The sequence below is a fragment of the Electrophorus electricus genome, chromosome 5 (genome assembly GCF_041902795.1).
Source record: "Electrophorus electricus isolate QZ-2024a chromosome 5, ASM4190279v1, whole genome shotgun sequence".
NCBI lineage: Eukaryota > Metazoa > Chordata > Actinopteri > Gymnotiformes > Gymnotidae > Electrophorus > Electrophorus electricus.
Window position 1 is genome coordinate 8,803,321 of NC_137501.1, and position 16,935 is coordinate 8,820,255.

Here is a 16,935-nt window from a genome sequence, read left to right on the forward strand (position 1 = left end):
GAGGGAAAGGTTTATTAACAGGCCACCAACAGGGTCTTGAGTCAAGGCTGGGTGCTACTAGATTCCATCATTTGTGTTGGAGGCACTTGGTGTCCCTATTATATGAGACTACAGACAAACCCCACCTCTGTCTATAAACCTATGTAGAGACTCCCTACTATACATCTCAGTACAGTCCACACTGCTGTTTTACTTAGTTAAGAACCAATAAATGCAGCATTTGTAGCACACGAACATGGGTCACATCAGCAAGGCTAGCACTAAGGACTTGTAGCACACTATTGTTTATCTGGTCCATTCATTTGTCTCTGCTCTTCAAGTTGTTGCTGTTGTGAGCTCTGTTGATTAGGATGATGGCTTTCAGTCACAGCTCTGCTATTTTGAGACTGATACAAACTCAGTGTTGAACCTAATCATTAGAAAACTCTTTTCTCAACCTATACCTGCGAAAGAACACATGAAATATGATCTTAAAGAATAAATGCTTTTACGAGAAACATTTTTTTTTTGGTCACTTGTGATTTTTCAGAGAAGTGTGACAAGCATAGAACTTTAATTAAATCACATTTCAATTCACTGGGCCCACAGTGATTTTCACTTGTGACACGTGTCTATTATAGTGTTATTTTTCCAGTTGTACAAACAAACAAAAACCCTTGCCCTGGATACAGATCTTGCACAACAATGTAACAAAACTATGCCAAAAACTATTGTATATGACAAAACTGTACTGCAGGAAAGAACATTTTTAGCATCAGGTCATGAAAGCACATGGGTGAAGTTTGATATTCAGATAAACTTTTGTTCCATCCCAGTCTCTCATTAATGAAATGTCATGGAGAATGGAGCATTTTCCACTGACGTTCTTTTTCTTTTCATTGTGCAAAGCCACTGTCAGTTTTCAGAGACGGGGAGCTTAGGTGCATGCTGGCACCGAAATTGCCTCAGCACGGTAATTGCAGCGAGCATGACTAGCGTTGCTTTCGCATTGCGACAACGGTGCAGTGGTATAAAAATATCCAGTATTGACTGAACTTTGCTCAAACTCCATTAATAATAAAACTGCCCTTCCACCCCCTCTCTTTGGGCAATCTGAATGGTTGGATTTGGAGTAATCTTGGCATCGTGATCCAAGAGGAAGTGAGGACTGGATTCTTAATTTAGTCTTTTTTTCTGATGTCTTTTATAGCTGTAGCAGGATCTTTATATAGCATACTCCATCTTTTAATCAGATGGAGCAGACTATATAATGTCACCTCTGATCATTTATGTCTTCATCATGTACTCGGTTCAATTATCCCATTAAAACAAGCACATGAGCATACTCAAAGCTCTTGAGGTAAAAAGGGTCCTTTAGAGTCTTTATTTAACTTTGTACCTTTGGTGGTTCAAGCATTCATTTAGGCAGCTCTAAGGCCATCGAGAGAGGAAACCAAATGGGCTACCCACATTGCTGTGTGACCAAAAGCAGTGGTACCTTGTGTGTTAAAACAAAATGGAGCAGAGCAACCCCAAACATGAGGCAGCCACAGTGAAATTCACATCAGGTCTAGATAAGCTGTCCGACATGGGGAGCTTGCTTAGCAACTAACTCAGGGGTGGTATAGTTTTTATTGCTGCAGCCAACACTTTAATTTCAGAGCTAATAGTCCATTGATGTGCTAAATAGTCAAATAATCTCCCACACACCGGCACAGAAAAACGTCTTTCATATAAATCAAAGGGCTTTCTTTTGTTTTTTAATTGCTACTTGAGTCAAATACTGTCTGGCGTATGGGTATTATAAGTGCATTATTACATCTTTTACTACAACTCCAAAAGTCACAGCTGTTTTTTTTTTTTTTTGTAGAGACAGACAGAGAGAGAAAGAACAGATTCATCCTAACAATCAAATTAATGGAATAATTTCAGGTTTCTTACATATCTAACACTGCTATTTGACTAATGTAGCACCTGAAAATTCCTTGTTGTAGTATATTTGACCTGGCATTTCATCTGATTATTTGTACTTCTGGAGTAATATGTTTACCTAAAATAGATGCATGACCAAATTTTCACAAGCAGTATCATGTAGCTGCACCTGCAGTAGTAGCATATAGCTACACCTGGAGTTTTATTTAATCCAATCCAGTTTCATATAGCATATAGTTATTCCAGGAGCCCCCACCAATTAAGTGCCCTAAATGCATTATTATTTGTTCAGTATTGTGGACATACATCAAGGAAAAAGTGATACGTTTAATTTTCATTCTTATAAACAGTATTGTGCCTTGTAATTGGGATGGGAATGATGAAGCTTGTTTTTTAAATAACACCTGCAACATAACATCTCTTTAGATCAGTGAACATATGTGACATTTAGCTGTGCTATTGTTACATAAGCATTTATATAACTAAGTGTTTATATAACTATAAACCCCTCACCCCATGTCTGAGCTGAACGTGCTCAGTTGCATGTAATCAGAGAGGTGTTGTCTTGTTCAGCTAGGACAAAGATGAATGATCTAAGCAGTATCCACTTTAAGGTTTAATCAAGTGAGTCACAGGTGGCATCTTTAAAATTGAAAGTTTGTGTCTCATGCATCTTTGTTCACGATGATCTTAGACGCTGACATTTTTCCAGTGCACTATCTACCTTTATATTGACATCCATGTTTTAGCTGTAGATAAGGCATGCATCTTAATGTGTAAGCAGGATGCACTTTAAAAAAATTCAATATTCTGTATTTGCAAGATTTTCATTTTTTTAATTAAATGTGCTGTGCAATAGCATCTCTAGTGTTTATTATTTCACACCCCTAGATTAGAGGAGTATTTTGTAGATATTTCAAAGTGGGTCTGATCTGTATATTTTGATTAGCCTTTTTAAATATGGGGATCATATATTTCATTTTTTCTGCCTACTCATTTAAATGTCAGTGGAAATCACTGGATGAAGAAGCAGAACCCCCATTGCTTTAATCCATTGCCTCTGTAGAATCACAGCAGTGGAGAACTTGGGAAGATTGAATATGAGTTGTACAGCTGGGTTCCAGATCAGCACTTCAGCACTGGGGCCAGTAATCTGTATTCACATTATTTGTATTTTTTAGTTTAATTCATTTTTGTTTTTGCACCAGCCAACACTAGATCCGCACAAGGGACAATGTATAGTGTAGAATATACAGTACAGCATCCATTCAGGCCCTTAAAATCAGTTAACATGCCGAAGACAGGTAAAGGCATAACAATACAGTCACACTTCTGTAAGACAACTGAGTGTACAAACAGGATATAGTATAATCCAAGATATAGTTTCTCTATCATATATACGATCATGTCAAGCAACACTAAATAATAAATAAATGTAAAAGATTGAAAAACAACCCACTGAAGGAGCTTGCTGAAGGAGAACAAAATCAAAGTGAACAAATATGACAAAGAATAAAAAAATTCAAAATGAGTTGCACCAAAGAAAGTTTGAAATATCTAATGCAAGGTACTCTATGGGCAGGTGTTCAAAATACAACCTAACTGACACCAAAGTGAATAACCATTACACTCTTGAAAACAAAAATATCAACAGCTATAAATAAATTAAAAAGGGTCTTTAGGCTTTAGCTGTATTCCCTTAGTGATGCTCATTCCAATTAAGCACCAGTATACTGCAGTTAGTATTATAACGAGAGCTTAGTGGTATCAATTCAGTGATGAATTGTTAAAAAAGAGTGGGCAGGGATTGTTTGGCAGCTGTATCAGATCCAAGACCCCTGGCTGTGTTCCTGTGTTTTGTTGATTAAACACTATGGAATGCTGCCCCTGTCTGAACTGAGCCAGCCATGCATGCATAAGGCAGTGCAGGGCAGAGGTGGTTAGTTGAGCCAGAGAAGTGGTCTCAAAGTGATCACTACCTGCATCATGGTCTGGTATGATAGGTTTCTAATAATCTAATTCATGGGTTTCAGTTAACTGACCAACTATAAACAGCTCATTCATTAATTACTATACATTAAATACACAAGCATTTATTGCAACATGTGCTGGGTTTTTTTTTGTTTGTTTGTTTGTTTATTCATTTTGTTCTTGAAATATCAATTCACTGCTGAATTTAAGAGTAACTGAGCCTATTGGAACCATTTTTTCTGACCCTTAGGATCATGGGGTCATTGGTTATCTCATACAAGCAGGATATGAAACTGCCGTGTAGCATGTTTTCCAGCTCATTGGCTCAGTATATCTCCCTCTTAGTGTATTGATCTGAAGTCCACTATGAGCAGGAATTGAACAGAAGTACATTAATCTCCTCAGCTTTGTTTGACAGGTGAGCAAATCAAGGGGCTTGAGGGTTCTTTCCGTGGACATTGCCATTGTTTGTGTGGCATAAGCATATGAGATACTGTGAAACAGATTTACTGCAGGTGCGTCTGTGACTTGCTGTTAGCATTTGGGCTCAAGTCCAGTTTTGATAAGTCCACCCTTTTTAAAAAGCTGTGCTTTGTTTTTGTGTTTCAGATCCTCTCCTCTAGGTATAGCCTATTCCTCCCCAATTAACTGCCTCGCACTGATTCTACAGATATAAAGCCTACTCGGATGCTTAGACAATGGACTACTGACTCATTGTGCTTTTGACTGTTTGGTGCCTTCTGAATCTGTGTTATAAGTGTGCTTTGACCTCCGATTTTGTTAACCATTCTGACTTCTTGGTTTTGAGTCGAGACCAGGCCATAACAACATGAGATGAATACTTGGGCAGGGAAATGAGTGAAGAAAATCTAGCAGGTGGATAAAATCAACTTTCAGTATTTTTGACTGAAGTAGATACAAATAGCTAAAAATAGTTCAAAGGAGCAAAAAGACAGCATGGAAGCAAAGAACAAGCTGAGAACAAGTGTATAGCCATGATATGAAAACACATAATAAGTAACAGCTAAAGACCCAAGTAAGACCCAAATGCCTAGAGAAAATAAATAGGTTTTCAAATTGTAAAAAATCATAAAGGAGGTTAGAGATATAACTTGGAGCCATGTTAAAAACAAATAAATCCATAAGACAATACATTATTTATATGGAACCATGGAAAAGGACAATATTCAGGAGTCTAACTCTTTTACTGGTACCAGTCAGGAAACTAGGAGCCACATTTTAAATCACCTGCTGATGTGACATAGTTCACTGGTAAATTCTAGTGTAGAGGGAGTAGTAATGAATAGGGGAGGAAATAGGAGGAAAGTTTTTAGAAGACAGGATGCATTTTAGTCTAGCCTATACATCTTATTCTCAGCTGAAAAAGCTAAACTAAGTCAACTGTCTTATCAAATCTTAGAGCTGAACTGAAAATGAGGCCAAGGTTTCAAACATGACGTAACATGAGTAGGTATAACTAAATATAATAACCTAGGTCTTGCCCTTATTCAATTGTAGAAAATGATTCAACCTCAAGCATGTAGTGTTCCTCACTGCCCCTGAGTGTCAAATTATGTAGAGGGAGCCATTTTCACCAGGTTTTAGAGCAACTGTACGTTACCTAGCAGTGATAAAAATATTATATATTCAGGTTGCCTAATTTACTGAACACATTACATGGGGCTGTGCATTTAAAAAATAAATAATGAATCTGTGTCAGAATTGGTACAATTAAATCTAATCAAGGCACAACTCTATTGCTTTCCACTTCAAACATATATGCATCATTGAAATGCATTGATTACAATGAACACAATGAATGCAATGCATGCATGAGATTGCATTTAAATAGTGACCCGTGGTACACTCCATATGTAACTGTCACGGGCCAGGAAAAAATCAGATGCTCGTGGATAAAAAACAGAGATTTATAGTAGTAACAGGTAGTGGAAACGGTTGCAAAAAAAAGGAGTAACTTGAAAGTAGGTAAAACAGTCTATGTCAAAAAACCGCAAAGACCATCCAATAATCCAGGCATCAGAATCCAAAAGGGGCAGGCAAAAATCAGAAACAGGATTCACTAAGTCAAGGATTGCTACACAGAAAAACAATCCAAAAGAACACTCAGTACGCATAGGACTCTAGAGGCAATACTTCAGTGTCCTAATGTTCGAGACAGGCTCAAATAATCAAATACACAGGTGAGTTCAATATTCCAGTGATGATGATCTGATGTGAAGTTCATGATTGGTGGAGTCTTGGGTTGGGTGACGAACAGCCTACTGGGTATTGTAGTGTGATGAGGAATCAGGCGATATGACAGTAATGGTCAGGGAAGAGAGGCAGGATGCAAATGAGTGGATGAGGTATTTTAGTAGTTCCACAGCCATTATCATTAGAACGGTCAGAGGTCAGTAAGCCATTAGACAGTGAAACAAAACTAAACAGCACGTTGAATTAAACAAAGAGCAGGATCAGAATCACTGAGAGCAAAGGAAAAATGAAAACAGCAATACCTGACTACAAATACAGAAAAGCAAGGGGTATTTATACATAAGATAATTGAGGAAATAACAATAAATAGCAAAATTATGATATGGGTTTTAAAGTGTCTTCGTATACTTTTAAGTACATTTTTAAGTAAGAAGCCCCCGCAAAAAAAAAAGGCATGAAGGTCAGGATTCACATAAACACAGGACTCAATAAACACAGACAATACCTTTAAATGCACTCTAATTTAGTCAGACCATGTCAAAGGTTGATCAAAATATCAACATTTCTGCCTAACAGGCATTCAGGACAAAACTTTAAAGACACTCTGCAGGCCATAGTGTTCAATGTGCAAACTTAGAACATGTTTGCTGGGAAAGACATTTGGCAATATTAGCACCTCTGATTGGAGTAGATAAATGCTCAAGCCCCACAAATCTTAAAGAAGCTGGAGAGCTATGGCTGGCCTTAGAGTAATGCTTGGTCATTGCAAAAGAACTTTACCTGTGTATTTGGCTCTTTTGGGTGTTCAGGTATCTTCTGTTTTAATGGATGTTTTGTCTGGCAAACACGTGCTTTTCCACAGGAGATGGTTACTTTATAGACAACAAAGATGGTATTGCAGGTAAAAACTGTTTGATGTGAAACCTTTCCTGTATGAGGATGGTGGAAAATACTTGACATTTGCAGTACTGCTGCACTGACTGCATCTGCCACATCTATAATTACACACCAAACTGGATAAACAGTGCTGGATGGGTTTTGGTTTAATGTGTGCACTACTACATCTCTTATGGTAGGTGCCCTTCATAAAATAAAAGGTGTTTTTTTTAAATCCTGAAGTATAGGCTTAGCTTTCAAGATGTAATGCGTGTTAATAATGCTGTGCACTTGCCTATTACAATGATTCAACTAATGAAATTCAGCTTATATTATATATAACTCAGCCCTGGAATCACTGTAAGCATGTTAGTAGGCATGACATATTACATCACTGGAATATTGTCTCTCTTATTGTCTCTCTCAATCTTTTTTCATACCATGTGCTTTTTGTTTGAAATCCCCATTCAGAGCAATTCTTCCTCAATCACATAAACTGACCTTTTAGGTATATTGCTTTTATTTGTTGATGGTTACTGAAGGTGTGGAGAAAGGTTTTACATTCCATTTTTATCCTGTAAATGGGGCTCTTAACTCATCCCTCGGGGTGGCTAAAAATGGTAAGACCTAAAAAAATTCATGGAATGTCAATGATGCTTTAAAGTGAATTTCTAAAAAGGAGGTACTAACATTCATAGACTCATGAAACATTTTAGCTCTTCAACAAATGGAATGTAAAACCATTCTCCATTCTATGAGTAAATGACAAGGCATTTTTAATGTCATCTATAAGTGGATAAGAGCAGCTGCCAAATGTCAAATGTAAATGTAATGTAAATGTAAATATAACTGTAACATTCCAGAGCAAAAGGATGTCACCAGTATATTTTTTTCCAGTTCTTTTATGTTGTGAAAAGGGTTTGATTACGCATTATATAGGATCTTCTACCAAAATGACATTGGAGGAATAATGATGCAACGGATGGGGCTGCTGGTGTTCCCATTGCTGTCCCCTTGACTTTTAAATAGTAGCAATCCTTAAACCAGAATACAATTTTAGATAGCACAATATTAAATATTTCCAACAAGACATCTGGAGGCAGAGAGTGGTGTTGTCATACAGTTGTAAAGTGTATTAAAAAGTGTATTACTAAAGATGTGCTACAAGAGATACCACATGAGTAAGTCCCTAATAAATTCATTGGAAAATTGGTTAATTTCACATACCTATTTTCTAAAAAATGATGGATTTCATGCATTTTAGAAGACATGCTACATTTCATAGCATTTACTAAATAACACTTAACTTGCTAGCTAGCCACATAGCTAGTTATTATAGCTAGTAACTTCCAGTCTAGACTGCCATGATAGGATAAGACTACCTGAATTAATAGCTGAGTGGCAAGAACTGAACATCAGAAGATGATAGGCTTCATTATTTGTCAATGAGATGAAAATACTGATTCTGACACTGTTCTTGCTCATGCTAACATTAAATTAACAAGATGCCAGAGCCTCAAGCAAACAACTTCCTGGATAAACAATGATTTTTGTAATTCCAATGAAGTTTTTTTTTTCTTTTTTCAAAACCAAGAAGTGTTTATTAAATTTAAATCCACATAAGAAATTAAAAGGGGAACCTGTGCAGGTCAAAAATGCATAATGACTTTAGCTATAAAACTAGCTAGCTACTTTTAGGGGGGGGGAAAAACATATGCAATTATTGCAATGATCTTTGTATGCTGCTCTTATTGTAACTACTGGACTATTTATTCATTCATTTAATGCTTTGTATTCCTCCTTGGTGAGATTATTGTACTTTGGTCCTTTATCCTATTCAATGACATTCTCAATATCTCTATCAGTGAGCTTGGAAAACGTGGTTATCACTGCGCTGGAGTTTGTTAGGTATGAATGTGAATGGCTTTGAAAATTGAATTTGCTTGTTGAAAACATGAATTTTAGGACTGACGTGTTCATGGGGGAGAATTGGGTTGGGTACAGAAATCCATTTACAATATGGCACCAATTCCTGATCAATACAGGACCAAATCATATTGCAGATTTCATTGCTACTTAAAGGGATGGTTTGGGGAAAAAGAACATTTAGATTATTTTTACTTACCCCAGACGCAGTCGATTGGCCACAATGTTTGGAGTCCAAATTTGGCAACTTTAGTTTAGAACAAAAGCTGATATATTTGCTGGATGTCAACAGCAAAAATAATAGCCTTTGTAAATAAGTTGCATGTCCACAAACCTCTCTTGACCTGTTCAAACTGTATCTATGTTGCTACCCATACCAGTGACATTTATCTTAACTTTCATACTTCACAGTGAGTCATACTGCATCCTAAAACACAGCAACTAGTCTGTGAGACCTTTAGTAAGACCTGAATGTGATTTGAGAGGTTTACCCTTGTATTTATGAAGTCTATTTGGGTTGCTGTTGATTCATGGTGTTTGTTAGCAACATTAGCAGTTATCAGCTAGCAGCTTTGGTTCTAAACTAAAGAAACAAAATGTGTACACTAAGCATGTCTTGACCAATCAACCGCATAATGGATAAATGGAAAATCATGTAAATAAGCTTAGCTAGCTAAATGCCTAAGCTGTCGATTGAAATATTTGCCCTCAGGTGCTTTGAAATGGATGCTACATGCAACAGAAGCATTACTGCATGCCATGTGGACTAGTGATGCTAACATCACATTTACTGCAATGGCAGCACTGTTAGCTAGAAGGTAGTATCTCTAACATGGCTGAAATGTCTAAGTGATGTATTTCACATGGAGCAATGTTTAAGAGAACAAGTCATTTTAAACACCAAATGGAAGCAAACAATATTTATGAAAGTGATTTTTCTTTTTTTTCTTTTTTTTTTGCTATAAAGGGCAGTTTATATGACATAAAGAATCAAATTTCTTTGTATTCTTCAAATGAATTGGTTTATGTCCATAGAGCGGGTCCCCCTCATGGAGGCGGCTTTGTTAAAAATAAATTTAGTAGAAAATATCTGAAACATCCAGGCCAGTAGGTGTCAGTATAAAGGAAGTATAATGTCATTATAATAGTATAATGGTTTCATGACATGAATATGAATCTTTGGAGGAAAAAACTTTGGAATGATCATCACTAATGGATAAATTCCAGACCAAAGAGAGATAGGTTAGATACTTCGTTTTTATTGTACAGAGGGGTGATTATTCTGAGCATTGTAATTTTCTCTTTTTTTGCACACTATAGACTTTTCCCTCTTTGTAGTCACCTTTTTTTTCTTCATATTTATTCTTTTTTATTTTCTCTGAGCTGATTCTTAAATGAGTCAGTTGAAGAAGCGAGATGTTTTCTCACTTGGGGAAAATTGTCAGACATGGGGACATCCTGGATTATTTGTTCAAATATTTTATTCTCATTCAATTTTTTTTCTCTCATTCAGTTTTTTTCTCAGTGATTAAAACTTCTAAATATAGAGAACAGTTATTGAGGATGTTTTCCCATTTTCTGATCTGATTCAGTTATACCAAGTGAAGGTGGATGTCCATAGTTGGTATCCTTAACAAGGTATTCTTAGTTGATGCATACAATCTGATAAAGTCGCTATAGGCCACGGTTCCCTGCTTCTTTAGAGATTTGAGTTCAAACAACAAAAATTTAAAGGACTTGAATTGGAGCTGTCTACAGTCATATTGATATATGCTCTGGGAATAGAATATCTTAAAGATCCTTTTGTTTATAGCAAAAATAAAAAATAAAAATCAGACCTTACCTCTGAGAGCTGATACAAATCATCAAACATTGACTTACACATAGTGGAGGTTGTCCATAAAAAAATACTTAGAAGAGCTTTGCACTAAAAAATAAAGATTCAAACTAAAAGATTAGACTAGTTGTCATGTTTGGCCCCTCCTAGCATGTACATTGTCATGGTTGTGTATTTGTTTTCCTTCCGTTTTCATTTTCTCCGCCCATAATTTGTATCATCTGTGTTTTGTTCATTCTTATTAGCACATATATTTAAACCCTGTCTTGTTCCCTGTTTGTTTGCTGGTCATTGTGAATACCAGCCTTGCTTCATATTTCAAGCCACATGTTTTCTCTGCCTGTTTATCACTAGTGTTAGTTAATTGTTCTTTTCATCACATGTGTTATTGTTATAGCCTTCTTCCCCATTTTTGTCATCGTGTATTTTGTTTCCTTTTTGTTTATCATGTATTCACAGGCTCTCTGCATTGGCTCTATAACCCTGGACTGTTATAATGATATAATTCTGGATTTGCCCATAATAAATCTTGCTCTACTCCGCGTATGCATCCGCCTCCTAACAGCTCCACTTTACACTAGTAATCAGAAAGTTGCTGGTTGAAACCCCACCACTGTCCAGCTACCACTCTTGGTCCACTCTTGGCTCTTAACCCTCAATTACTCAAATTGTACTCATATTTGTAAGTTGCTTTGGATAAGTATGCTAATTGCCATAAATCTAAGAAAGAACCAAAATATTGTTGTGAAGGGCATTCAAAAAAAGTTCTTTTGAGAATGTGTGAAATTATATCAGCTGCTCTACACATTATAATCACATGTTAATCAGTATGATCAACATTAGTGGACGAATATATAAAACATAATGTTAAAATACCACATTGCATTAACTGTTTTTTCACATGTGTGCAAATTAAAAACAAAAACAGAGCAGCTCATATACTTTTCAAATAGTCCATTTGTCTCTATGGATTGTATAAAATAGGAGAACTTCACACTATCATTGTATAAAATAACAGACCATCACACTGTCATAAAGGTTTTATTTGCCTTTGCTTTACTCACAATGGTAGTGATCAGTGCATTATTGTTATCAGTGTGATTTTAACATCTGTGAAGCTTTATGGAAATTGTTTAGTTCTTAATTTCACCCTACTGTGACAGAGACCATCACTTAGGAAGGATAAATGGGTGCTCTGGCTGCTATGCCAGGGCAGCTGTGTCTTTGGTCCGGTGGTCAGAACGTCTGTTTGCCTCCTGTCAGGCCTGGGTTTGAGAAGTGGGATGGCAGCGAGGCCATCTGGAGTGTGCCCTAGGTTGATGAATCCACCCCTGCTGTGAAAGGATGGTCTAGCCCAGTGTGAGGACCCCTGATGAGTGGCATGGGTGCAGCCCTGATGGAAAGGACAGTTGTGTGCGGAGGGAAACGTGCACAGAGGCGCTCCCTAGAGGTGAAAGCATTGTGATGGGGACCGTCACTCTCTGAAGATGAGGATGGTGTGATGTAGACTGTCACTTAGGAAGAATAAATCTTTACTCTGGCTGCTATGCCACATGCTACAAAAAATTGAAGTAGGTAGGTTGCGCAAAATAAGAAGAAAATTATTAATTTAATTTTAGTGATTGTAAATGAATTGCAATATAAATTAATCTATTTATGACTAGTGCATAATGTCATATACAAATATGCATTGTCTCATCTTAAACAGATAAACAATCTCTTGTTTATATTGTGCACATTATATTGTAGTATTGTCATGGTTGGCCCGTCCTAGCTTCCTGTCTCCATGGTAAACCTGTCTTGTGTCTTTTCCATCCCTCGTTTGAGTTTCTCTGACTGTCATTTGCATCACCTCTTCCTTGTTTCTTTCCTGTTATTGTTGTTATGTAAACCCTGTGCTTTTCCCTGTTAGTTTGCTGGTCATTGTTTTAGCTTCTGTCCGTTTGTGTGTATTCTAGCCCATGGCATTTGTACGTAGCTGTTAGTCTAAGCCTCGGTTGTATGTCCTAGCCCTGTTTTCACCCTGCCTGTTTTTGTACATAGCCTGTTTTCTGTTGCTTGTTGGTAGTTTTCATGTTTTACTTTGATTGTTTTATCATGTTTTCTGGACCTCTTCATGCTGGCTCTTTGACCCTGGACTGTTATGACTCTGGTTTTGATTTGCCCATAATAGATTTCACATTTCTCATGTGATTGCTCCGCATTATAGGTATTGTGTTTAACATAATTTTTTTTTAATCATAGCAAGAAATTCACTATATATATATATATATATATATATATATAAAAAAACAGATGTGTACTGTGTAAAAGATGTGGTTGAATACCTGAAGAGAGAACATATTTCAGAATTTTAAGTATTATTTTCCAGCTTCAGATGATCTAGTAAACTTCTTCGGGATATTTATTATATATCTGTTTTGAACATATGGATTATGGATTTTGACTTTTTTAAAATAAAGATGGATATGTTTAAAATATGCTTGTGGAATATTATCAGTACATCTTTCCCAATACATCAAAAAAATCATAGGAGTGTGAATTGTTCTGCTATATAACATAAAGACATACGCCAACAGGAATCATCAGAGAATTATGGGTGATCTGAAGTTCCCTAGGACATTCTTGGTGATGTAACATTTAAAAGGGATGAGGCAAAAGAGGCAGGATGCAAGTGCAGGAGTTCTTTATAAACGTGAGAGAACTAACAAACACAGGAGGATAACAGAGACTAAAACAGATGCATAGCATGAGGCAAACACTAAGGCAAACCTACATATGAATTAAGCAAAAGGCAAGGAAAACAAAATGATAGTTTGTTAAGTAATTTTTTGTCATTCTCCATCAACTGCACAGAAGTAGGTAGGAATCAGGAATTAACTAGTAAGCCATAATGACAGCGACTACGTTAGCGACATCAAATCTTCACACAACCAAACAAACCAAAATAATTGACAACCTGGGAAACACAGGGCTTAAATAATTGAGATCTATGAAGATTAACAGGACACAGGTGAACATGATTATAGGTGGGGATACAAGCAAGGGGGTGGAACAGAATGAAACCAAACAAGGAAGTGTGGTCAAAACATAACCGAGCAAAACCAGGAGCAGAAACTACCGTGGGAATCTCAATCAATAATAGTATATGCCCATTTTTGCATTGTTCGCTGTATATATTATGTACACTATGTATATTATCTAAGGTATAGTATAATATATATATATATTACACATTATCCAGTTTGACAACATCTGAAGCTGCTCCATGGTTGATAGCATTACTTACTACTACCCATTGCTGTATTGCCGTATTATTGTATGCACATGATAGCCTATACTGGAACTTCAGCCTGGTCGCTGTTATTTAGAACTGCATTGTTACCAACTTGAAGCCTGCTACTACCACATCTCACCCTTACACATGCATGCATATGTCATTTCATGTATACCTACATAGAGAAATTTTGCATCAAGTCGGAATTGTTCACAAAATTGATCACTGGTTATTTTAAATAGCACATAAAATAGCTATATTTCTACTATTGTGAACTATTCTGACTCTGTAGCTGGCTAAATGCGTAATTTCTTTAGAAAGGCACAATTTGACACCAAAACACTCTTGATGACTAAACAATTGAGGAAGAAATTGTTGCAGTCAATTTCTTGACTGCAACATATAAAAGAAAGAAAAGAAACATAAAAGAAAGAAACATAAAAACAATGGCTTTCCTTTCAAAAACAGTTGAGATAAATGAAACAAAGTGGTCATTAGTTTAGCACACTAGAGTGTGCACAGACTTGATAAAATACCCAAGTTACACTAATTAATGCCAGTTCTACTTCCAAATATCCAACCTCCTACTATTCACATGTTACCAGGAGATGCCTGTAGAGTCAGCTTCAGACAAAGAGTTTGATGGCACAAAGCATACTGCGCCACTTTTTTTGTGCCTCACACGAACTAAGAGAATGAAAGCCCAGTCTCCCATTTCAAGCTACAGTCCCTGTCAAGAGGGTTTTGACGGTTCTAACCAGCCTTCCGTCTAACCTAAACGTGGCTCTAAAAGCATTAAGATAAGCCAACCCACGCTGGCTCTACAAAGTGCCAAGCAAATTTCACACATCACATGGCCTGGCAGAGGCTTTGGGTTTTGTGGGTTTTGCACCGAACAGCATTTTCATATAGAGCCTTCATTTCAGTGGGTGACAAAGAGGCATGCTAACTGTGCTCTGCAAGATTGCCATGTTGGTGAGAGCCTGGTGTATGTGCCATGTATTTTCTAGGACATCCAAACAAATCTTTGTGTACCATGTAATTCTGTGTCTGCCATGTGAGTCCGAGGTCATCCAACCAAACCACTCTTGATGACATTTAACCATTGAATGATGAAGAAATTGGTGGAGTCCTGCTTTAAAAATGAAAAAGAAAACATACACAGATGTGTATGTCTGACAGGATTATGTCATAATACACAAGCTCAGTCATAGCTCCGTCTTAGCTCATATATTAGCTGTATTATATAATACATATTATATATGCATATAGCTCATATATTATATATTTGTATATTGTAAATCATTCCTCTAGAAAGCCATGACATTGATGCATGAAAGGTCACATAGTATTATAAATAATTTCATAAAAATCAAAAACAGAAGAAAGACATTATTTTACTTTAGTGAACCAGCTGCACCCTACGCATATTTAGGTTGAAAAGAAAAGTGTAAAGGGTTTTTAATTTTTTTTTATCCAGAAGTTTGTTCACTTTGTTCATAGGTGTTACACCAAATGTTTTACAATGTATTATCATCGCAGTGGAGCTTAATTTAGGTAGCAAGTTATAATAGTTTTATGTTCAAAGGTGATGAATTCATAATCATTATTTTGACTTGTGTATTGCAAATTAAAATTAGTGTGCCATTAAAAGTGTTAAAAGTAATGTGTTCATTAAAGCGCTCCATTTCATATCAGTTCCTTATCAGTGTTCTCATTTATACGTGTGTGGGACCACAGGCGCTGTGGAGTAGGCAGGGGAAGCAGCTTACCTGCAGGCAGTGTACGTGGCATCTTACAACGTGCATATTCTGAGCAGGACGCCACATACTTCACCACTTCTTTCTGCATGGCAGGCCATCAGTATATAGTCATAGAGTCGATTAGGAGGGCAGTGAGAGTATGGGTTGGCTGCCTCCATGCTGTGATCCAATTCCCAGCTAATCGATGCCACGAAACACAAGGGAGAGGGAACTGGCTCCTGGTTGGTAGACTGTGCCTCAGTACCGAACTGGCGTGAGCGCGTCCGCCCTTATGTTTTTATCTCCCGGGCTATAGGTAACACGGAAGTCAAACCGGGAAAAGAAGCGTGACCACCCTGCTTGCCTGGAGTTTAGTCTTTTGGTGGTTTGCAGGTTCTCCAGGTTTTTATGGTCCATGATTACCGTAAAGTGGTGCTGTGCTCCTTCCGGCCAGTTTCTCCACTCCTTGAATGCCAGCTTCATGGCCAGGAGCTTGTGATCTCCAACCCCGTAGTTCTGTTCTGACGGGCTTAGTTTTTTAGAGAAGTAGGCAAGGGGTTTCAACTTGCCCTCCTTCCCCCCATGCTGGGACAGAACAGCTTCAGCTCCTACATCCAAGGCATTGATCTCCACTACGAAAAGTTTCTCAGGGTTGGGTTCCTGCAAAACAGGAGCGGTTGTGAAGGCTGTTTTTAGGTTTGCGAAGGCTTCTTCTGCCTTGGAAGTCCATTTAATCCCTTTGGTTTAGCCCTGAAGCATGTCGGTGAGGGGTCTGGCCAGGATACTGAAGGACCTAACAAATCACCGATAGAAGTTCGCAAACCCTAGAAACCATTGTAGTTCCCGGCGCATCTGAGATCGAGGCCAGCTGGTTACTGCTTCCACCTTTCCGGGTTGCATGCGCACATTACCCTCCCTAATAATATACCACAGAAAACTCACCTCTGTTCAATGAAACTCACACTTCTCCAATTTGCAGTACAGTTGGTTCTGTAACAGGGTATGGAGAACTGCAGGTACAGCACGCACATGTTGGTCAAGGGAGGAAGAGTAGATTAGGATATCATTGATGTAAGTGATGACAAATCTACCCAGAAACTCCCTTAAGACCTCGTTTATGTATGCTTGAAATACAGAGGGAGCTGTGGTTAGACCATATTGCAAAACCAAATACTCAGTGT